Source organism: Falco rusticolus, chromosome 4 (genome assembly GCF_015220075.1).
Source record: "Falco rusticolus isolate bFalRus1 chromosome 4, bFalRus1.pri, whole genome shotgun sequence".
Classification (NCBI taxonomy): Eukaryota; Metazoa; Chordata; class Aves; order Falconiformes; family Falconidae; genus Falco; species Falco rusticolus.
This window is the reverse complement of record NC_051190.1, coordinates 108,321,281-108,346,704: the sequence shown is the minus strand read 5'-3', so window position 1 is coordinate 108,346,704 and position 25,424 is coordinate 108,321,281. Positions and strand designations below refer to the sequence as shown.

General features: G+C 42.0%; 1 protein-coding gene across 1 annotated transcript in view; it reads left to right on the top strand.

The window, feature by feature from the left end:
* Nucleotides 1-14,841: 14,841 nt before the first annotated feature.
* WIPF3 (WAS/WASL interacting protein family member 3) overlaps nt 14,842-25,424 on the top strand; it is a 37,708-nt gene continuing 27,125 nt past the window's right edge. The window contains 1 exon segment of the mRNA XM_037386976.1: nt 14,842-14,967. The gene's annotated coding sequence lies outside the window, so the exon portion shown is untranslated.

Here is a 25,424-nt window from a genome sequence, read left to right as displayed (position 1 = left end):
TCTCTGGTCCTGCATTATTTGCGGCTCATAAAAGCCAACTCCACAGAAGGAAAGCATGAGTTTCAGGAAATTTGTGTTTGGGTGCAGTTACAGACTCTACGATCAGAAGTGACCAGCTCCTGGCCTGTGGTGTTTCCCTCCCGGGTTCCTGGATTTCAGGAGCAGTTATTTCATCCAGAACTTCTGCTGTTTGTTTGTGATCTGCCACCTAACAAAAATGAGAGTGTGTGGTATCCTGCCCTTTGTGAAATGCAGTGCTTACGTAATCATTAATCCTCTCTTATTTACCCCATTTTTAAAAAGTGTCACTCATAAGGTGGGGGAGACTGTCTAGTTTCACACGATATATTAAATGAAAGGTAAAAATGCCAAAGAGCAACTCCTTTCTGGGCCCTTAACCAAATAAAGTCTTTTATGTCTCCAGTGATCCACGAACTTTATCATCACGAAATGTTTGTGTTGGTAATTCATTGTGATGTGACCAACCACATACATCACCTAATACAACTGGCTCCAAAGATGGAAAAAAATACACCTACACGAGGCAACTTTTCCCTCACTCTCTGGAATAAAGAGCCTCCTGCAAGTACATTGCACGGGGTTTTGAGCCAGTGACCCAACACAGGCGACCTTGGCTTGGGAGCCTTGGCTTGTGCTTCAGCAAAGCCCGCTCTCCAAAACGCTGATACCAACACGCTTCCTGTGGAGCAGCAAGGACAAGTGCATCTCAGGAGCCGACCCAAAGGAAATTTTACATAAAGCTTGCTACTCTGTAAAATAACTTCATCTTTCAAGACAGATTGCATGCATAAAGTTAAACTTCTGGCAGTTGCATTGGAAGTCAGACCTGAAAGTAAGCTCCAGCTCCAGTCACTCCATGGGTATCAGAACAGACCGCTCTGGATGTGGCCACTACCAGTGTCACAGCCACAGTTATGCAATTTGTGTCCTGAAGATACTGTGACAAAACTAAAATACCCGATGCTTTATCATGCATGTAGTTATGCAAACATTACTCATAGCTGGAACACGTTCATAAACCCATGTACCTAGGCATGTGTTTGTTTAAGACCTGGGAGGAATGCCAGATCTATATTTTCCTGCTTCCTGTTGCTTGAAGGAACAGGGTGCAGCTGAAATGTGTTGTGTAGTGGGCAGGATGCTGTCCCAAAGACTGGGGGAGCTGTAAGGCTCCACCGCTCACGGATGCATACAAACCCCTAAGTATTATATTGCATTATGACAGTGGCCTTGGTGCAAATGAACGCCAGTTGGGAATAAATTCTAAAAGCAAGGGACTAGGACAGCCTTGTTTTAGCAGGGTAATGGTTAGCATATTAATTGTATTTGGTTTTCAGCTGATGCAGCTTAAACAGTACAAAAACTAGAGGTAGACCGGGCAGCAGTAGGGAAAACAGATCCAAAGTACGTCAGTATCAGCCTATCATCTGTCCTCTGCTCATGTGGCTGTTGTTGGACTGAACTGCCTGATATATGCACCTGGTAATAATTATGTCTCCAAACTGATCACACAATTGCAATTCCTTGATTAGCGTAAAGCTTCACCTGGTGAAGGTACTGTTCAAAGTTAATGCCCCAGTCTACTATGTGGACAATTCATACATCAAAAGCTGCTGATGCTGGTTGCCTAGGATGTGGTGTTGTCTAATCATATTTACTAGGCTGTCTTCTCAATCATATCAAGGTCTCACAAGCAATTTCATTTTTGCAATGGAAGCTCATATGCAGGTTGCTTCCTTGACTGATACATTGAGGAATGAACCACGGACCTTGGGGGAAAAAGACCTTGAGGATCTAAGTGCTGCTGCAGTTTGAGCTGACAAACTAGCGGCGTCGGAGCTGTGGGCTGTAAAACGTCTCTGTGAATCAGCACAGATGGGATCTGTATCACATACCGCAAGGGGGTTGCGCTTCAGTTCAGCCAAGCCTGGCTACCTCAAGCAGATGAAATTTGGCCAGGGAGTTGAACAATGAACTGGTGTGTTTAAGCTTCTACTGGCTTAATGAATGAATAGCTATGAAAAACGCTATCAAAATGACCTCTTAGTCTCTTTGCCTTTATTCTTATTTCTACATTTATCGTAATAGAAGCAGTGCCAGTTTGTGATTTCTAACCTCTGTGATGTGGCAAGGTTATTAATCCTTTTGTCAGCTTAAGCCATGTTGAGAGACTGAAGCAGAAAATGAGGATCAGCTTTCTTTACCAGCACCCTCCTGTGTTTGGGTGTGTGTATACTTTGCTACAGTAATGACAATCACATTTATGTCAAACCAAACCTTTTCCCTTCTTACATATTCATATACGTAAATGGAAATTTAACATGTTTAGCATAGATTTTATTTCTCTGTGTGGGAGACCATGATGAAAATTGTCACAGTTTTGGCAACCATCTCAGAATATAAAGATCTGCTCATGGATCTAAGGCAATGTTTGGTCGTTTCCATTTAATCTGTGCAAGTCCCTTGATTATAATGTGTTTATACAATTTCATTAAAGTAATGAAATAGCAAAGTAGGCCAACTGCCTTCTCTTCACAGACCCAATGCTGCAATGAACAATCTGTCAAAGGGATAAAAACTCTTATAGAAAGTAATCACCTGACTGCAGATATTCAGGGCAGATTTTGTAGGTGTCCCATGATTGCACTAATCTCTTCTGAACATGTGGCAGCCTCCTGGTGACTTGGCAGGATGATTTTGCCGCACCCAGCTCCACCAGCCGTTGACAGGTGGTCTTGTGCTTCATTTCACAGTAGGCTCCTATAACTGCTGCATTTCATTCCATAAATGATGAGGGAAGAATGTTCCTAGAGTTATTAACTGCAGGAAAGACCCTGAGATGCAAAAATCCAGTCCATATTGGGTCCATATTTAGCTCATCTTTGGAAAGAAGGTTGAATCGTGAAACTTGGGTGTTGGGATGGCTTTAGTTCCACCCCTGTGTTAGCAGGGTAAGCCAAGGCCCCAAAGGCTGAAAACGTGGATAAGAAGACATTTGTTCAAAACCCTTCAGTTCATTTGTTTCAGACCTGTTGTGTTTCATGCCATGAGAACGAAGCACTCAACTGGATTCTTCCCACAGGTCTGCCCTGCGCTGGCTGCTCCCCCAGGGTACACCTCACTCCTGCTCCTGCGTCTCCAGGGTGCAGATGCTAAGGCACAATTGGCTGCTCCTACGTTGATTTCAAATCCTATTTTTTCCAGGAACCGAATTCACTCACAGACTTGCTCAGCCACAGAGCTCAACTTGAAATCAGATTTATCACTAGCCTTACTTTATTACGACAGGATAAGAAACAGCAACGGTTTACTGTCGATCAAGCAGTGGTCAATTGTCCAGCTACATAACCCTAAAGCTGCAAGTGTCTTTTGTATACATTTCTTTAGTTCCTTATAACTTGTAGCATATTGTTGAGTATTACCCTTTTTCATGCCCTTTCTAAATGGTTACATACTTAACCCAACCCCTAAGGAGGCACACAAGCTCCAGACCTCAGCAATGACGGGTACTCAGGTCAGGCTGTTTCTTTTAATGCTGTACCTGGACGTGTCCTGGTCTGCAAACACAATACCACAGGTATCTTTTGTAGACCGTTCTTAGTTCCTGGACGGACTACAGACATTCTGCTCATTTGCCTGGTATCTGAGCCCTTAGCAGCCACATTCTCCTCTTTACTTTGGTTGCACAACTGTAATAATTAGACTTGCTGCTTTCCAGGCCCCGTTTGCATTGCATTAACCTATGCCTCACTGCAGAGTCTACATCTCTAGCATTTGCAATCCAAATGCACCTGATGCGTGACCGGCAGGCCTGGCAGTGGTACCTCCAAGGATTGCCCCACAACCAAAGAAGGACTGCACCAAGGTCACCCCCAAGCAGTAGCTGACACCCCAGGCTCGCATTTGTCAAGCGACCTCATGCTCTTGGGTGCGCCTATGATACTTCCCTCTTCATCCATCGTTTTTGATCAGACCTTTGGAGGCTCATGCATCAGCAGTCAGGTAAGATGAGAGGTCTGTTATACAGCAGGCATTTGTTTAGAAAGGGTTTCTCTGCCTTTGTGTACAGACTTCTTCGTATTCATTCTTGCTCTTTCTTTCCTCCGTACTAAAAACCTTCCTTTAACCAGCCTGTAATGTTTAGTGCAGACTTCCATGTAGGAACAAAATAGGGTAAGGTATCTGCAGCAACAGCCAATAAAAGTGAAGCTCAAAAGGAAAGATTTTTAAGGTTCGATGTATAGCAGGAAGCAATTTAATTACTTACAGGACAGGGGAATAGAGAGCCCAAATAGACAAATCAGTGCAACGGGAATAACCGCAACCAGCAGCTTCCCAGGGAAGTAGAGACGAGAGATAAGTCCATCATGAAAGAGGCTTAAGATAACTCACACTACATCGCACTTGCTGTGGGCTAAGCCTGAACACAGGACAGTTGCCATGGCTTAGCTGATGTGCAGTTACTTCTTAAGCTCTTGTACCTCAGTCACATGTGTGAGCCCTAAAGTTGCAGGAATACACACTAGCTCAGATCGGCAGTTCCACAAAAACATGCAGAACTTTAAAAATAGGAAAGAACCCACAGAATTTGCTTGAGAAAAAAGAGAGAAAACCACTTTCTTCTGCCTTTTGTAATTCAGTTCAAATTTCTGCAACACCTTAACCTTGCAGGAGCGTGACGTATCAGAAGGGAACTGCTACAAGAAGCCAATGATGTAAAAGCACGTAGTTAAAATAATGTAAAACTAAACATAAATTTCAGTTGTGTGCTGAACTGGGTGAAAAGCAGAATGGGGAAATGGGTATTTTGGTGAGAATCGAGAATAATTCTGTGCTTTTGGAACCATGAACGACACCCAGGTTTAGTGCCAGAGTCATAGAAAAAAGACTGTTTTCTCACAGTCGTTCTTTCAGGAGTCGTTCATACACTTCAAATGCCTCTGGGTCAGAGAGCAAGCAACAGTTCAAGGCGCTCATGTGTGACTTCCAGGGCCAGCTCCAATGACCAGAGTTAAACAAAGTGTGCCATTTCAAGAGCAGATATTCAAACACTCCCTGAGTCAATGACCAAGGTACTTGCCTACAACGTCAGACCTAAATATAATCCCTTACTCCAAATCAGGCAAGGAGGGATCTGAACATCATCTTCCTGTACCCTAAATGAAAGCTGGATGTGTACTTTGGTCAACCATAAGCAGCAGAGACGATGAGAGCTACACGGGCAGCAAACATCCATGGCCCTGCTTCCTGCTTTGTCAAAGCTGGAGCCTGAAAACCCCTCCGGGCAGCAAAATACATTTTTGCTGATACTGCTAAGGTGCCTTAACCTGAATCTGGTGTAAGCACAACACTTTTGCCTAATAAATCTCATTTTATTCCAAACTGTATATACTTTTATCAAAACTCACAAATAAATGTACCATCCTCCAAAAAGGAAAACAGTTTTGTAGAATTCACAGCATAGTTATGACCTGTAAATTAAGAAAGTAAAGTTTTCTAGTCAAGCCAAAAGGACTTTTTGTCTTTGCTTCAAATAACAAACTAAAAACTTGGAAATGTTAGAAAGAAGTGAATGAAGGGCAATGTGTTACGAATCAGAATGAAAGAGACATAGATGACCTTAAAGATGAGTAGAGATCTGTGACAGACCACTAACTACATTAAAAGTAGTAGCTGTGGTAGAAGCCACTTGGTGTGAAACCTCTGATTTCATCAAATTCTACATCCAACCCCCTCCTCTTTTAGCGGGTACTCCAAAACCGGCCCCCAGCTGGAGAACGGGTGGTATTCAATATGCAGGAGAGTACTAGAAGGCAAAGAAAAGGCAGAAATCAGGTGTTAAGACAAAGTAGCTGCCTGTGGGTAAAAAGCAAACGGCGTAACTGGTGAAAACATGGTGACCTTGTTGCCTGGAGACATGTAAAGTGTGTTTTGTTAGTGACTTTCCAGTTGGCTGGGATAGACTTGGCAGCCCAGTACAACCAGCGTGCTGGCTGATTGCTAGCAGCGGGCCAGCGGCTCATTTTCTGCGGGGTCGTTCTGCCCTTTGTATTGAGACTAGTTCAGCTGGTGGGACGCGCTGCAGAGGTTTGCTGCTGCAGAGCACCGGCAGAGCTTGGCACCCACCCCGCTGCAGAATTTTCTAGAGGGAAAGGGAACTGGGGGCTACCTGGGCGGCTTCAGGGGAAGACTTCCCTGTTGCACAGCACTCTCCTGCTAAATGCCAGAATAATTAGCGTAATCAGTGCTGAGCTGCTCGCCTGCCCAGTGTGTCTTTGCTAACCTTGGAAACAGCATCAGAAATTATTTCATCTGGGCTTGTTCTGTTTGTTTATTCATTTAGCTTTTGAGCTGAAGTGCACACCATGCTTAAGAGACGAGCTGATTGAGCGGTTCTGGATACTGCAACACTTTCTAAAGGAACAAATACTCTCTTACATTTTTACTGTTGCAATATCTAGGACCCTCAGGCAGCCTTCCCTCGTCCTACCATAAACAGCACACCCTGGCCTCAGAATAAAAAAGTGATCTCTGACTTGATACATTTAATATCCCAGTATTTTCTGTGACTGTGTTCAGCTTTGGCCTATTTTACCTCATGTTCAGGTAAATTTTCTTTATTTATGAGAGTTTATCTGAGGATGAACATAGTGACTTGATAAATATATGATCAAAAACAAATGACAAGGCACAGTAATAGCACTAAATGAAAGGGAATTTGATGGCTAGTTTATAATAGAGAAAGTGGAAAAAAAAAAAGATCTTGCCCCAAATTCTGTTCATAGATTTTCCAACTGCGGGACTTCTACATTTTTATAAATTACCACCTCCTCTGCAAAAGATTATTAATCTTATTTTTCCTAGGGAGAGATGGAAGTCACGCTGTTAATCATGTTGCCTTCTACTGAGCAGTACTAACGCTTGTGGTTATGTTGGTTAGGTTGATACGTGGAGAAATCAGAGAATGAAAGCTGGGTTATCTTCTTTGTGTTTTGTCTCCTCAAACAGGATGGTAGCAAATCTCACAACAGCAGTTTTTGCTTGCCAAAGAAGGTGAGGCATCTTCTACACAAGTGAGAACTGTAGTGGGTGTCTCTCAAACTTGCACAAACTCAAAGCAATCCTGCTGCTTCAGTAACCACATTCTGCTTGCCCTTCCATCCTGTAACATCATTCACTTTCCCGACTAGACAAAAACCCACAATTTTATTTTCATCTGAGTATCTGGAAAAGATGAGTTGGCAATTAAGTCTTTTCTATGCCCTACTGGGGAAGTGGATGCAAAAAACAAGATGAAAAAGGGTGGGTTTGACACACCATGCCTTTTACAACACTTCCAGGACAGTTACTGCAAGGCAGTTGAACTTGTTCTCTGGAGAGTTTTATCCCAGATATTTAAACATCTGGCTTTTAATGCAGAATTCATTAGCACTTTCAGTCATAATAACGGAAAATGCGCTGAGATCCTGAAACAAAAACAGTTGTTATTGCAAAGTATTAAACGTTGAGTAAAAGAAGCAGCTCCTCAGTGGCACGTAATACTTACAGCTCTTATTCTACAAATCACTTAAAGCCACTTATAACTACTATTATTAGCTGTAAAAGCCCACTTGGGTTTTATGAACGCTGGAGAACTGAGACAAAAAGATTGCTTCAAAATGAATGGTGTCTTAATCATTGTAAGTCTTTTGGCCCCCACACAGACATGGTCAAAAGAAAAATGGAGATTATACCAGCCCAATTACTTAGAAAAATGTCTGAAGATTTAAATTAATATATCTAGGAAGATTTTATTTTAATTAGAACATAGCAGAATAACAGCAGCAACCTGCAGTGATACCATCAAATCAAGGCTGTTTCTATGGGAACACCACCAACTCCCAGAAATTATCGTGTCAGTTTGCCATAAATAGAAAAAAAAAAAAAAAAAGAAGAGAGTTTTTTTTAAAAAAGAGAAAGGAAAAAAAAGATTACAGAGAAAGAGAATGAAGAGGACAATACAGTCCTTTTGATGCTTATTGCCAATATGTTGTCAAGTTTTAGTCTGAAAAAATGTAGTGAGATAAAAATTTCAGTAAAATTTACACTACTCCTGCCACACATTTGAGGACTTGAAGACCTTTTCTGAAGAATTTTTAAAGGATTTTATGGAAAAAAAACATGCAGTGTACTATTTTATACTGACCTCCCTGCTTCATGTGCATTCATGCTGTAGCATGAGTGAGCTCAGGGTTGGTGTGGGAGAGAGAAATACTTTTGGTTATAGATATTTGCTGTATTTCTTCATTTCTATTTTTCTGCTAGCTCTGTAATTTGAAAGTCCAGTCTGAAAGGGATGCGACTACAAAGCAAGAGAAGTAAGCAATGAGTATTGCAAACAGAAACTCTTATTTCCCTCGATCCACTTATCTGACTGCCACCCTTTCCAAGCCATCTTCTTCCCAATAGCTGCCTTCAGCAACCACATAAACACAAGGCAAACCACTCAAGTTCCTCCCAGGACTATTTAGAGATGTCGCATCCCTTTGAGACTCCAGTCCAGCAGCATTTCTGCACTGACACTCAGCGAGCTTGTTTCTCTGGCTCTCCTCACCACCATGACACGCTCCCTTCTGCAGAGGCAGTGCCTTTCTGATGCTCAGACCAGTGGCAATAGCTTCCCGGTGCTGTATTCCCATCTGTGAAATTCTCTCTTGCTTGTGGCTTGTGACTGCTGTTTTTCCACTAACAAGATGTGTGTTTCATTCTCAGTGATTCTCATTTATTTCCTTCTCAAGAGCCATTTCTCCTGAAATGATAATTGAGTCCTGCCCTATTGTGGCTAGTTATAGTACCTGAATGTCACACCGTAACCTTTAGCATTTGCTTCGTATGTATCGAGAAGAAATTCTCCACTTGTAAGTAGTCCATGATAATAAATTATTATTGAATTTTATCTCATTGAATGACTGAAAATAATAATGTCACTTTGGGCAAAACCAGGCAGTGGTAGTATCAGTAACTTCTGCTGAGAATATTGACAGTAAATTTGATGATAGTCCTTCAAGTGTAATATTACCCCTTTAACAATTTGATTGAAGCTCCTATCTGCATATAGCGCAGCAGAGGGCACTCCCTTCTTCACATCCCTACAATGAGCCTTAAGTACTTTAAGTGCTCTCTTGGGCTGGGAAAGGTATCAACTATATTTCAAAAATACCTTTAAATATCTATTAAAATGCTGATACCACCACTTGTAAAGAATATGTGTGAGCCCATTTGCTCCAACAGGACTTACATGAATACTCTTCATATACAGCAGACCATAAAGTATTTCAGATTTTGTTGTTATGTGCTGAAAAGCTGAACAGACATTTACTAAGAGTATATTTAAATCTTGGTTTCAAATGAGGCTGTATCTTTCTTTAGACACAAAAGGCCAAATTATTATTTCAAAGAAAATCTGAAGGATTTACAATCCACATGCTAAAGCTGCAAATATGTTTATGCAAACAAATCATGAGACTTGCTGCCTGCTCGCCTCTACTATCCAGTAACATAGACTGGCCCCTCTATGCAAGTGTGATTTTAAGTACTCCGGAGTTGAAGAGTATTTCAGGTTTGACTGGTGGTGAACTGGGCAGAGACAAGGAGTGGTCCAGAGGCAAAGGGAAGTACAGTAATTTTCTGAGAATAGTCCGCTATGCCCAAGTTAGTGTCACAAGCAGTAGGGACTCCCTGGGCACTTGTACCCAAGAAGACCAGCTACAGACTTGCACCTCTCTCTGACTACACTGATACCTAAGCCACACGTGCGATGTGAATAGCTGCGTATGTCGTGATGCAGGAGACTTTCACTTGCTGTTTAGCATCCTGTTCTAGGTAGACTCCGAGCTAAATCTTGTACTTGACATCAGTGCTTAAAAAAAGAAGCGTTCCAAATAATACGTTCAAAGTCTAGGATGTAGAAAAACATTCGTGCTGCTTCTTTGCTATAATGTGAGAGCTGAAGCAAAAGGAATTTCGCGGGGGGGTGGGGGCTTAAAATTGCTTGCAAAGATCTCAAAGTACCTTTCTATTTCAAGAAAGTGGCGAAGGAAACCAACCTCTTCAAACACACTATTTGTGCCCACTAATTATTACCTTCAAGGACACTCCCCCTGGTGGGGATGAAAAGGTTATACTCTGAAAAGTGAGATTCAAAACGTATTCTGATTCTTGCCATATTTCACTTTTCACCCTAATTGCAGACTACCACCGGGCATGCTTTCAGCTCATTATTCTCCACAGAGGCCTGTTAATGGCATTTCATCTACTGCCTAATTCTACAGCTTTACCATGGAAAAATTCCTTTCAATTTCAATACTGATGGGGAGCAAACAGTAGGTCTGGCGCTCTGCTTTTTGTTTAGCTGTTCAGTAACTGGGTAAACATTAACCAGCTGGATAGTGCAATTATAATTTTTTTTAAGGTACTGTAAATGCTTGCAATAGCATAGTATCTGGCAGCCTCGCAAATATTAATGAATGCATTCTTGTTCCACTCACGCTATTAAGAGCGATTAAGTACTTTCACAGAGGTCATGCAGAAAATGAATGGCAGAACCAAGCACTGAAGAAAATCCAAAGCTTTTTTACTAAGAGATACTTTTTAAGACATCCCACAGCACAAACAGAAATAAGCAGAAGAAATACAATTAGTGGAGGAATTGACATTAGGTACTAATTATTTACTATGAGCCTGAACATACTTAGACATTGTTTCCAATGAACTCAGCAAACAGCTTGCTCAACAACATCAGGAGTAAGGGTTTAGGATCTGGATTAAAAACACAGAAAAAAAGTAAACACTAATATCCCCCTCTAGGGAAATCATCTCTACTAATTATTTGTCTACAGCTTTCCTCAGTATTGCAGTCTAAACTGCATTTGTAAACATGGCTTCATCGTTCTGTGACAAGCAACTCGGTCACTTTCAGGAATTTCTTACTAAAATGTACTAAAGCAAAATTAAAGTTTTGAGTTATTATTAACTCTGTATGGAAAGGACAGAGTTTGTACAGGTAACAAGGAAAAGATCAATATTTGGAGACAAATACATGGGAATATCTCTGTTCATACATGGGAATATGTCTGTTAATTGTGGAATTAGAGCTAGCAAAGTCATCAAACACAATGGCTGAGACTACTATTGTAACAGAATTTTCAGGTGTTGAAAGCTATTCAGAAGTGTAATCAAATGGCATGCTAAAAGCAAGAATATTTTTTCTGCTTTCAAGTTTTATGCATTTTTATGCAAAAACTATTTTTTACATTATGCACAAATGCCTCAATCTATAGGTATTTTTGCTGTCTTAAAAATGCATGCATAAATAATGACAAATAGAAGCCGATTCATATTTTCTGACAGATGTATTTAGCCTTGATAAAAGTTTGAAGTATTTCTTTAACATTAAAGTTAAATATATTTTGCTTGTATTCAGTGGTGACTAGAAAGCTTTACATGTGTTTTTTATTCAAAATACAAAGGTACAAATGCTGTAAAGGACTGAAGATTTTCAAATTTGTCTTATATTGCCTAGAGAGGAAAAAAGTAGAAGTACTTATGGTAAGTATAAGTACTTTCTTTGGCAAGTATTTAAATTGACACATGCCAACGAAGCATCCCAGATCGTTCTACTCAAAATCAGCAACAATACACCAAACAGGGGATCTGGTTGTTCTTCCTTTGTTTGGGACACTCTTTATCTCTTCTTAAGAGGTTTAATTTATTTCAGGTATTTTTCATTTTCTTGTGTGGGATTTTGAGGAGTCTTGAAAATGACAGTGTCGTAAACATGGTCTTAGTATAGAAAGGTATTTTTAAAGAAGAAATGGTCAATTATATATTTGCTAACAATAACTGTAATCTAGTGTTGAACAAGTTATGAACAGGAGGAATCTCCTGTTAAGTAATATGCCTTTTAAAATTTTAATTTTATTTTCATTGATTTGTAGTGAAAACAGATGAATCAAAATTAAATTTCTCTGACTACAAAGCATCACTCATCCACCAGATTCTATAGCAGGTCACCACAGGCCATTCACATCTCTCCTGTCTTTAATGGTCTTGACTTCGCAGTATAGAGGACAGAGATTCTGCTTCCTCCTGTTTTAGGTTAGGTTTACCCTGCCTTTCATTTATACTCTTGTCAGATTACACATTTGTAATCTCTTAGAAATTACAGACTCATAATGAATTTGGCTTTCCACAGAAAGGCTTGGACCAGAAATGGAAGGGTGCAAAATTTCTCATTTAGGCTGTCAGGGCTGAAATTACGAGCTGGGGTTCAGCTATGCAAGGCACTGCAAGGGAAAGAAATGCAGGAGAAAAATACCAGGTACAGCAGCTCTCTGTGCTGGAATAAAAAGATGAGAGTCTGGGACTGCCACGTTGCTCAGCACAGCCACTCAGAAAGTACTCCTCAGACTGACCTGAGAGACATGTTCCCAACCTGTGGTGAAACCCAAAATATGCCTTGTAGTTGCTTGCAACATGGTACCAAGGTACCACAGAGAGCATCACACCAGTAGCCTCAGTCTAGGACAGATGCAGAGGTTCTCCTTTTCTGGAGAAATGGATATATTGTTTGACCCATGTTAAAATGCATTTGCCAAGAGTAAAAATATAATTTCAGTATACAGCATGATTTTGTAATAGTTATGCAGATGGAATGTATGGAAAATAGACTTGTATTTATGACTATACTTTGTAAATCATATCAGTGTTAGCTACAAATATGTTCGAGGCAAGTTTTCTGTATTTGAAACTTCTAAAAATTGGTAGATAGTAAAACCCAGGAAAGGCACATCCTACATAGTAATTTGGGGTCCGTTTTGTCCCTGCTGCATTGCCCTTTCTGTGGTCTTGGATGCAGCTGTGGTGAGGAGGATTTGATGGGGGGAACGAGAAGTGGGCGCTAGCCTTCACAAAGCTCCTCGCAGTTTGGCTTTAGCCTGTCCCACTACCACTGTGTGCTCCAGAAGTGCCTTCGTTCCCATTCAGCATTGGAAAGGGAGCACTTCTTTCCACCTGTGTCTCTCAAAGACAAAACAGAAAGAGGAGACTTCCATAGTTCCTAGGCATGCAGCCCCATAGGACTCTCTTACTAAAATCTAATGTGCTGCAGCTTTCTGTAACTAGCTACTGCTAGCCAAGAGGCAAGTATTGTGTGTTTCAGTGCATTAAACGTACGCGAACTACGTACTGTGGGTAAAGTTGCTTGTTTCAGACTAGACCAGCGCATGAACGTTGTACCAGGTCAGTCCAGCTGCATGGGTGGAAATGGCCAGCGTTGCACTGCACAAATCTGCTGCCATTATGTGGACGTGGTTGGGAAGTGAAAGAAAGTGAAAGAAAATTCATAGGAACAGGGTGAAACCAATTTTTTCCTGTGCTCTTGCAGCATGTGCCTCTGAAATTCCTTTTTGATCTAAACCAAAAGATGGACAAAGTCCATTTCAGCATTAGCAATCTAAAGTCAAATCTCAGATGAGATTAATTTGCATGAATAATCAAAGTTATTTTCAAGTGTGGCATTATATATACATTTTTTAAGTAAATGCTTACATTTTTATTTTTCTGGGGCACTACCTATGGCATTCTTGGCTTTGTTTTGTGCTTTGAGGTTCACGCTAGTGGCCAGCTGGAAATGGGTTTAGAGCTCCCTGAGCACTGTGGAAGCACCTGGGGCAGATACTTAGGGCTGAGAATTATTTAAGCTGACAAGCGATCAGGAGGATTATTTTCAGAATAATAAATCAAACTCACACCTCTGGACAGACAGGACAAACAGATCTAGAGCACGGATTTTTACACCCCTGTCCTGATGAGCAGAGGTGCCACAATCCATTGGTGACTTTCTACCAGGCTCAGAGGCTGATATTGCCACTGTCTGGATCCAAGCAATATCGATTTGTCCAGATTGCTTCATAATCAAGCCGGGTAATGAAGAAACCGATTTTACATTACTGCAATGAAACAGGTTTTCCAGAGAAATCCAGAACAGACAGGCCTGCCTCTCAGCCACCCGACAGCACCGTTTGAAGGCCACCAGGCAGGGAAGAACCCACACTATGATTTTTAAGTTATTCAGCAGCAGCATCCTGCCAGAGGAGCTCGCTGCGTGACAAACCAGGGTGCCTCATCCCTCCAGCTGGCCGGGACGCCCTCGCCCTGGCAGAATGCAGGCAGGCTGGCTGGGGCAAGGCTGTGATGTTTCCATCTGCAAACCGCCTTGAAAGAAAACAAGATTTTTTTTTATTATTACTATTTTTTATGCAGATGCTTCTAGCGCACAATCTGGAGCACACAAAACGAGGGCGCCCAGCGGGCTCCAAGCGCGGGCCCGCCTGAGGCTGCTGGGCAGAGGCGGCCGGGCAGGTGGGCGGCCATCGGCGGGGGCACAGGGTGGCGGCGTCTTTCTCTCCCTGCCCTGGGGCTGCGGTTTGGCTTCCGCAGGGGCTCGCACAAACACCCGGCTCCGCCGAGGCGGCTGCGGGCGGGCGGGCCCGGGTGCCGCGGGGCTTTACCCCCTGAAGGGGCAGCCCACCTGAGGGGGAGCCCACCTGAGGGGGAGCCCGGCGCGGGAAGCGCGGGCTCTGGTGGGGCCGTCGGTGCCGGAACCGGCCGGATCCGGCCGGCACCTGCCCGCGCGCTCCCCTCTCGCTCGGGGCGCTGCGCGAGTTAAATTTCTACTTAAAAAAAAAAAAAAAAAAGAAAAAAAAAGAAAAGGAAAGAAAAATGTTTTTGTTCCCTCCCGAGGACTGAGCCGCGCGCCGTTCCCCTCAGGATCCTGAGACTCCTTCCCCCGCCTCCCAGCCGCCCCCCCCTGCCCTGAGGGAGGCGGGCGGCCGCCGCACCTGGCGCCCTCTGCCCGGGGAGGAGCACCGCGCCGTCCCGGACCCCGCGGCACCGGCCGGCCAGCAGGTGGGCGCGGGGGGAGCGGCGGCTGCCGGGGTGGGGGGGACACACCGGTGCCTGCGACCCGCCTCGCCGCCCCGGGCAGCCGGAGGCGCCGCGGTGAGGGTCGAGGCGGCCGCCTGCCCTGGCCGCTGGGGCCGGGGGGCGCCGTGGGTGAGGCGGCGCGGAGGCCGGAGCTGCCCCCCGCGTCGCCGCGGCCGAGACAACTCGGCGGGCAAACGGGCTGCCTCGGCTCGTAGCCAGCCCCGCGGCTCGTAGCCAGCCCCGCGGCAGCTGCCGGGCACGGCCGCCCCCCAGCCCCGCGGGGGTTCCGCCGCCCCTCCGGGCAGGACCCGGCCGCGGTCGGCGCCCGGCGGGGGCCCGGGGGTGGCGGGGACCCCCCAGCCTCTGGGACGCGGTGCAGGTTTTGCGTGGGGCTGCCCTTCGGTTTTGTCGAAGGGGAACGGGCCGCTTGCAGGCGGCGGTGGGTAGGGAGAACTTTTTTCCTGTTTCTCGCCCTTGAGATAGGTGTGCTGAGGAAACGGGGCAGAGTAATCGTAAGAGCAACTGTGTGTTAAATGCTTACATACCTATTGGAAGGGGAGGAATGGCGGAGAAGTCTTGGAAAGAAAATCTTAAAGGTTTAGTTGTAGTTAACATGGGTAAAAAGGAGACTAAAATCTTGTCACTTCTGTATCAGCCTGTTGGCACTGATACAGAGCAACGGGGAGCATGCTGGTAAAAGGTAGCAAGAGGGGGGTTGTTATTTGGGTGTGCTTGGTGTTTGCAAAGGTTCAGCGGTGGTAGGTGATGCCGCAGCCCGTGGGGGGTGGGGTGGAGGAAGGGAGTGCCCCTGTCATCCAGAAGTTCAGGAGTTCTAGCAGTAGGAAGGACACGCCGGGCCAGCATGCCTTTTTTCGTTTGTTGCTGAAGGTGGAGTATTACTAAGCAAGATTTCTGAAAGGTAGCAAAATCTGGTTTAGGAGAGAAGACACTGAGACGTAAGGTAAAGGTTGATGATTTCAACACAGAACGGTCTTGGGACAGCCTGCATTTACGGGCTGAAATATTTGCAAATGCTTCTGCTGATTCAGACAGTGAGATACTGCTGAAATTGTGGTAACAGTGATACCTGTTACTGTGCATGCTGCATGAATGGAATTGTTGAACTGCTTCCCGATACAATCGGTATGCTCAGTTTCTCCATCTGTATATCCAGCACAAACTCCTGTTTATTTTAACAGCGTGTGTTTGTATAATAATTTTTAGTCTTCAGTTCGCATCCTTTGTAGTGAAAGACAACCCACAGGGAAGATGATCAAGGAAATGGATACAACTTTATTCTGTGATGGCAGTTTGAGCTGGAACAAGTGGTGTGTGTGTGAGAGGGTGGTTCCCGTTCACTGCGTGGACCTGTGACCCAGTGCAGTGTTGTGGCTGGAATGTGCAGGCGGTGCAGACACTGCTGCCACCCACGGCTCCTATGGGACGTTTCCCAACAGGAGGTGGAAAGATTGAGTTTGCTTTGTCATCAGTTCAGCTTCCATGTACAAGATAACATACAAGATGCTCAGTGTGGGACCCTGAAAGAGGATTGTGTAAGTGCGTTTTGTTTCACTGATAAAATACTTTGGATGTTTCGCTGTAGATGATGATGATGACAAAAAGTGCGTTAGACTCATAACCAGGAAGAAATTTTGTGGGTGTCGATTCTTTTCCTGTAGAAGTTCCTGGTCAAGGAATGGGGCTTAGCAACCCCATGCAACTCCTCTTGATGGCACAGTTATGTTGTTATTAAACATTTTAAGTTGTAATCTACAATGTCTTAATAGGATTGAGGCTCCAGTAGGCTAAGTCGTGTATAAAAGTGCAGGTGCCTATACCAGCTTGTAATCTAAGTATGAAACTTGATTTAAAAAAAGAAAAAAATCCCGGATATACATTCAGTGAAGACAGGGGAGTATAAATAGTTTGATCAGCTTTGCATACAGACTTTGGTTGCTTGGGGGCAGCTGCAAAGCTTAATTCATTAGCTGCAGTGCTCAAGTCATTGCTGGTTTGGATGTATTCCTGAAAATGATTGAGATTCTGATTCTGTGGTTGCACTGCACTGGAAAGAGAGCAACATATGACTGCCTTTAACAAATCATATAGTACAATACAAAGCAACTCCTTTTTTTTCCTCTCTCTCCCTCAGCACCTCCAAAAGGAAATATAAATAAAGATCCTGCATCATCTCAGTTTCTGTTACTGCAGTACACCAGGAAGGGCCATGCTAGGATCGTGTATGTAACGGCTACTAAATCTGACTTTGCAGAAAGTATTTATATAATTCCTTTTTTTAACAGTAAATCAAAACATAGCAGTGTCGCATCTCAGTAATCACACCATAAAAGTCAGCAGTGTCTGTTGAATGTCTTAACAGAACATAGCATAGATCCTAATAGATGTTCTTTATACTTAAAAAGAGTAATTTTGTTGGTTGATGAGGTCACTGTTTTGGGAAATTCGTTGTCCTCTGAAAAGAAGACCTTCAAGTGAAAACGTTACCTTAGTCATAACAAACAGAAAAATATTTGCACATTTTGAGAGCTGTAATAAGTTTTGAAGTTTAATAACATGATTTACTATTTTATATCTAAAATAAATATTAACTGATATTAAATAGTTTAATATTTTAAAATATTCTAGCTCCAAAGAGAAGCAGAGCAGTGAAAGGATTGGCATCAGATTTCTTTGTATGTTGGTTAGTCATTACTAACCTATAGGAATTACATGATTTTTCAGAAGCATCTGCTTCTGTGGGAACTTTTCTTCTCTGTGCTTAGTGATTGGGATAAGTTCTGTTCAGTTATCAGAAGCAGGTGAGACTGGACTAGCTCAGTTCAGCTCTTTCACCCTTGACTTCCATAAATTACTGATCCCCGATGTGTGTGGGAATCTGCTGCATTATCAGGTGGGTATTTTATGCCATTCATTTTAAGGTCTAATGAGATCACAGATGAAAAGCTGAAGCAGACGATTGCTTTGGGAAAATGATACTAGGCTTTGTTGTGCCAGAATAAAGATTTCTAGCTTCTTCAGAGTATATGTAAAGTTAATACCTAAAGAAACACAATAATCAACTATAATATCCAGTAAATTGTTTTATCTAAAAGTCTTCAGTACTCACACTGAGTTACTCAGTGACTGCCATGCCGTTTTGAGATACAGCTTTCTGGAACACCTTTACCAGATCTTGCTCAATTAGTCTGTGCTCTTAAAAGTAGTTACTCTTTTTGAAAGACTGAAGCTTTTTGAAAATTGCCTTATAGTAGCAAAATCTTAATGGGATTTTACATTAAGTTGCTTTTTCATTTGTGGTCGTTCTGCATCAGGGTTGTCTGGTGGTTTCCTAGCCAGGATAAAGAGTGATGTAAACTGTGCTATATTTGCAGACAGAAAAAAATGTCCTCAGGGCTTCCAAATTGGAGAGAAAAAGTGTGTTCTTTTGAATATGCCCACCTTAATTTGACTTCCAAGTATCGTTGGGTGGACTCATTTGGTATCATGTATGTGACTATGTGACAGCTCTTAAGCTTCCTTTGAATTGCTTTGAAATATGTGAAATGACTACAGAATTTTCATAAGGTGTGAAAAGTGTGTTTTCATGCCTTGGTAATTCAGACAACAGCTGAAACGGATTTCCTTTAGACTACCAGAAATATCTCTCTCTCAGCTAAGATCATGCATGGGGGAGGTGCGATTCTTTGTTGCATTGACCCTGTGTCATCTTTCACCACTGATACAGATATGTAACCCGCTGTGATGAGAATGGCATCATTTTGTAGCCAGCCCAGGCAGAGAGGGCAACCTAACAGCTATAGCTACAGTGTAAGTGATAATACAAAGTGAAAAGCAGAGGAACACTACACCAAAGGTCCCTACAAGATAAAGTTCACTAAACGTAAGAACAGAAGATTCAGTATGAAAGCACTTGCTCAATCTTGAAACCGCTCTTACAACTGTCCAAGAAAACTACCTCCTGTGTCTTGCTCTGCAGCTTGTGTGTAATCGATATGCTATATCCTTACACTGTTGGCAACTGCAGTGTCCGCCTTGACAAATTAAAGCATTGGCTAGAAATTACAGTGCTTCTGCTTGATTCATAAGATAGGGGTAAAATGTTTCCTTCTAGATGAACAAAGTGGATGAATGGGTTTAGAGATAGCAACCCCCTTGTGTCGGCCCCTTTCACAAGCTATACGCAGGTCTGTAAAAGACTGCTGTAACATTTAACTTTTTCTAGTTACTGTATCATGTTTTACTCTCTTCATTATAAGTAACAAAAAAGGAAAAAAAGAGAGCAGAATATGGTACTGGATCACAAGAGAGGTCTTGGGATCTTTTGTTCCTCCTTTGTATCCTCCTATTTGAAAAGTATTATGATACTGCTTTCCTAACCGGCGTAATTTTGTGCGTGAAAAATGTACATGCACCAGCGCTACTGACTGCGTATAAAATAGTCCTGGCAGGTTGTGAGCTTTTGTCCAAGTCAGTTACACTTTTGTTGTATGCAAAAGAAGAAAAGAAATAACACTGTACCTATACAAAATCTATAGGTCTGCTGTGCTAGTTGAGTAGACACATAAAGAAAATCATGAGGCACCGAAAAGGCAAGCCAGGCTTACATATCAGGAAAACAAACTGGGGTTTTAGCAACTTATTTTCAGAGGGAATGTTTGTTCCTCTTGGGGATGCGTGAATCACTGCATAGATAGCTGTGAAATTCTGCCTGGGATTTGGACAGAAAGTTGCTTTAATTGATCAGTTGTGAGTGCAAACAGCTTAACACATGTTAGTGATGTTACTTGTGTTGCTGCAGCTTGTATTTGCTTGAGTATTTTCAGCATTAAACCCTGAAGAACTGATATCACTTCTACTGAAAACAAAGGAGAACTTAGCATAAAAAATAATAAGAGATGGATTAGTCCCTAAATTAGTAAATTGATAGAGGGGTGGAGACTATGTAGTGTACTGTGTGAGTGACAGAATTGGGGCCCAACAGGTCATTTAATACAGAATAAAAGCCTTTTTATCCTTGAAATGACTAAGTAGCAAGGAAGTTATGCAAAAGCAGATTGTACAAAATATTCTTGGATCAAGTGATCATGAGTTTACATTGACTTAACAGTAGGATAAATGATGCAGTGCCATGTGGGGATGCTTGAGCTTGCTCTGAACAAGCTGTACCAGGAGCTGCAAAGGCCTGGTGCAGCTGCAGAGTGTACACACTGGTTGCTTTGCTGCTTTCCTCAGCCCAGACCATTTTACCTGGTTGTTTTTCTTCAATACTTCCATTTCTATCCAGTCCACCAGGTGAGGCTTTGTACATTAGCACTAACACTTACCAGCTGTACTTCTGTTACCTCCTGGAATCACATTTCCTTTTTTTTTTTTTTTTTTTTCCAGATCCTGATCATCCTAGTTCTGCATTTTTTCTGTTTTTCTCAGTACTAGCAACCTGCACTGAACCCCTAGTATCATCATGCAGTTACTTACTTTTGCGCCATGTGTACTCTTTCTTTCCCCAGGGCAGACAACTCTACCTTTTAAGTGAATTGGCTCCATTTGTCTTACCTTGTGTCAGCGGCAGGCAATAGGAGAGGTGAGTGATGAAAAGAGCAAAGACAAAGAAGAAAGTGGAGAGGGGTAATGGAGAGAGTGGTAAACCACTAGAAAGGAGAGAAATTTTCACAGAGGGAAGTAAAGAAAGAGAAGGGCCAGATCCAGACTAGTAGAAGTGAAAGCTGGAGTCCAAAACCAGCACAAACTTTGACCAGAGTTGTTGGAAATGAGTAAGTCCTCATCTTTACCCTGCTTGGTCTGATGGCAGCAGATACTGGCTGCACTGGAAGTATTCCTGGGAGCTGATTCTGGAAGCTGATTCTGATCTACTTGTTGGAAGAAGGATAATTGTAAAAAACCATTTTGCTCCTTTGTGTCTATGATAGATGCAACTTTAAACAACATCTTCTATTGCCAGTTGATCCCTGGAATTACTTTCCTTCTTCAGCAGGCAGCAGAGTTAGTTGACTGGTTTTGGATTCCTAGTGCTCATTGTTTGTTCTGTGTGTGTGAGTAGGTATCAGTCAAAACGTCCTCTCTGAATATAATGACTTCTGCAAAGAGTTGCAACTGAAATCCTTCAATAAGTCAAAGGGCTGAATCTTTAATTTAATAAAACTCATTTTTCCTGAGTAAAGGAAAACTCAAGAAGTTGTAGTAAAACTTTGTTTTACTACAATTCAGAATTAGGCCTACAAATCTAAACATCTTTTGTCAGGGATTTTTTTTTTTTGTTGCAGTTTCAAATAACTTTGCAATTTGTTGTTCATTGTACAAAAGTGAAATTGCTGTCCTGAGTAAATGGATGTAAGTTTGGAGCTAGATATTTCATCAATTGCCTTTAGAAACAGCTAAAAATTTTCTGTACAAGAAAGCGTATTTACGTTTCTGTGCACATAGGAAGTTTTATAAATATATCAGCTGTGAAACCTAAGGGGCAATGAAGAACTTTGCATTTTATTTTTTCAGAACAATGAGTAGTTAAAATACTAAAAATGCAATATTATGGCAGTGTAGTGAGGCTTCCTTAGTAACATAGGGTGTTATATACCTTTTACTTACAAGTATGGAAGCCTTACCCTGGTGCAAAGAACATCTAAGATCAAGTAAGTTATCAACTACGTCATTGAAAGGGAGCAGCATTTTCAACAGGACTGACAGATAAGAGCATAGAACTAAGAATGTATAAGCATGGTCAGTAGCTTTTTAAATTGTGAGGACGTTAGGGCTAGCGTTTTTACCATTGGAAATGGATTTGAAAGAGAAATTAAATCATCAACTTCACTGAAAATCAAGATCAAAGCTTCCCATTCTTCCTTAGAGGTGAGGATTTCCCTGGCAACTTATGCCTGCAGGTGACCAGATCATCATGTTTTGCATCCTCGTGAAGGGCAATTCTCCTTGCAGCATACAGTGACCACAGCCTGTGCTGGAGCATGATATAGGTACTGTACTGTAGGGAGGAGTGGTTCATGTTGAATTACCATATTTATTTTCCTTGTGCTGCCAGTATTAGACTGTGTTCCTTAAGCTGGTAGATATCAGCCTGATGTGGCATGCATACAGGTTTCTAAAAATCTGTATTTTCAAGATGGAAACCTGTGAAAATAGGATCTCTGATGGAACGTCATGTGACTGAAAGTGAAAATTTTAAAATTGAGACATGGATTTTGAAAGTCCTGTAGTCTTCTAATACTCACATTTGCAAATTCTTTTCACTTGACTGGCATTTGAAAACACATTTGTTGAGCTGTGTATAGCAAATATAAAAAAGCAAAATGCTGAACACTGCCTTGTTTGGGTTTTCTGTTTTGATGCTAGCTACTCAATTGGAAAGCAAAACATTCTACTACTAGGGGATTTGGTTAAACAACTAGGAATTTCTTTGGTGGAAACCATTCTGCGTACAGGTATACTTTTCAAATATATCTGTATTATATGAATAACGATACATAAATATATGAATAACTATAAAGAAATAAATTATTAATAATAATGTGAAAACATACAGTTTAATTCTCTGCAGAGACTGCAAAGCTCGCAAATGTTAGCTTGAAACATCAGATTGCCTCTACTAAGAGAGCTAAAGTGCTGTTCACACTGAAACTCTTGAGGAGTATAAAAGTAAATGGTTGTCTTCAGAATGTGGCAGTGACCTTGAGCTTCCACTGAGCTGCACTTTCTTTATTTAGCTTAGGCCAATGATTAACCTTCCTAATGACTGTATACCAAATTTGCCATTGTTTATATATCTGGCAGTGAAATAGGCCATGTCTGTCTTTGTGTGGATGATACAGTATATTTCAAGGAAACCCTTTGTATAAATTGTTTCCTTTGCAAAGTCCTGTCTTTGTGCAAGTCCTAATTGCTTCTAATTTACGTCATTTGTCTTTGGACTCTTTAACTTCAGGTTAGCGCTACAGTAGGCATAATATATTTCTTCTTCTTATGTGTCATTCTTTTCTCTTATTTGAAAGAGTATGACAAATTCTCTTTATTCTGCTCCGTTACAGCAAGTAGTCTTCTGCGGCAGATCCCCAACAAGCTATGCCCTGAAATAGTCATGTGTAAGAACAAGAAGTCATGCACAGCTTTGCCTCTTAAGGGAGGTTTGTCAAGACATAGCACTTCAATTTCTAGCCTCAGCACCATAGGGAACCCAGCAGAGATCTGCCCACAGCACACATGGAGCAAGGCGTCTTCAAATTCCTGTAATCTGTGCTAGGTCAACCCTGCCCAGTTTGGTGCAGTGGTGTCAGGCTCCTGACAGAATAAGAGTCATGCTGCTTTTCAGGCAGGAAGGAGATGCAGCCCTTAGCTGCATCAAGTCTGGCAGAAATAGTCCAAGCCGAGGAGAACTTAGGTTCCTTGGCTTAGATGCAGGATACTGTTACGTGCCATCTGACAATCCCACAGACCCTGTGTAGACAAATACTGCTTAAGAGTGTTTCATCAGATATTAAATGGAGAAAGAACCCTCGAGGTTTGTACATTTCAATGGAATTGAAAAAGTGAGATTCTGCCTTTAGTTGCAGTGATGTAAATGGTGGCTGAGAGCAGAAATTTCTCTCAAGTTATGAACAATACAGGTGCTGTCTGTTAGGAAATGATGAAAGGCTAGAGTTTTCTTAGTTGTCTGTAAGAATCTACATGTGAATGCCTTGAAATATATATAGTAAGATGGGTATGTATATGAGCGTTTGCCTTTCTTCTGTAAAAGCAGGTTTTAACAGTCTGACACTTTGCACTGCTTGTAAATCTCTCAAATACAGTGGAGACTATCAAGGTTTTTTTTGTGGATGTGATTATTTTTGCAGAGGAGAAAGAGACTGTGAGGATACTCAGAGGCTCTATCTTGATTCTTCCTTGCTCTGTTCTCTAAACAGTCATTCACACTAAAAATGGTAGAAAGGAATGTAGCATCTGATGCTTTAAAACTACATGGTTTGATTCTGTTATAATTAAAACCTAAACCGGTTCATTCCAAACAGAAGCTTTTTCCAAGTCATTTCCAGTTGTGTGATAGTGACAGCAGAAAAATTGATCTGTGTAGCACATGTCTACTCTCTGCTTTTCTCTGTCTCTGTATGTGTTATACTGTCTTTAAAATATCTGTGGTGTGCTTGTACCAGAGATTTCAGCTGTTCTTTGGTGATGTTTCACAGGAGCAAACGGGAGCACAGTTAGGCTCATTGTCTACTTTTCAGATCATGAAAGTTGAGCACAGGTTTATTGATGCTCCCATGTAATTCTGAAATTCTTTAAGTTTTCTATTAAAATGTAAGGACTTAAATGCTGTAACTCAGAACAGTATGGTTAATGGGGACCATATTTGATTATATAAAAGCTGATGAGAATTTTAAAAGTTTGTGGTCTACTTCTTTTTTCTTCAGTTTTTAATCGAGAAAGCAAGAGCAATATTTTAGATAAGCTTTCCTGCACGCCTCTGAAATACCTACCCAGCCTTCACTTTGAAGGAAAAAATATCTGTAAATTCCTCCAAAGCTGAATTACCTACCTCAGACTGCAGAGGTGCAGTGATTGCAAATCTAGTGGTAATGAATCAGTTGTTTTGCAGTCCTTTCCTCCAAACTGATTAAAAGGGTTACATTTTCAATTCCAACTGTATTGTTTCATATTAATGACTATACCACCTAAAGACCTAAGGACTATAGCTATTTAAAAAAGCAAAAATGCTACTAGTTAGGAAATATTTTTGTGTATAAATATATGTGCATTTAAATAATTGTGATTTTTTTCCTCTGTCTTTTCCCCTTCTAGACATTGTTCTAAACTGAAGGTACAGCTGTTTCATGCCTTCCCTTTCCATGATGGGTGAAGGTATTTTAAAATAGCCTTTGCAGACAGACCTGTGGTGGTTCTGCTGAGCATGAAGTGTGGCAGGAGGCATGTCAGCTGCTGTCCAGAAACCATGTTGTTTCTTAGTTTGGCTCTGTCCTCCCAGCAGGACTTTTGTCTTAGTGTGAGTCCAGTACTGTGGCAGTGACACTTTAGGAGACCTTTGGGAAGCACTTGGATCAGAGCTTAGGTACATCTGGTAGCTGGGCAAGGTGAGGGCCAATCTATATAAAAGTTTAGGCAGAGGTAATGAGTTTCCCACAGGTGAATCCAGCACAGGACTGAGAGAGCAGTCCTTGAAGAAGAAAGCTCTGCACCTACTCTGACTTGTCTGACACTTCAAAATGAAAGTCTGGGTGAAGACTTTATTTGAGCCTTCAGAAATCTGGAGCTTGAGTTGTGCACTGAGGACTGCACTGTGGTTCTTAAACCCAGCTGCTATTCGAGCAAGCACTGTGAGAAGATCCAAGGAACAATATGTGACACCTGAAGTTACCAGTTTTAGAACCACCCTTTTC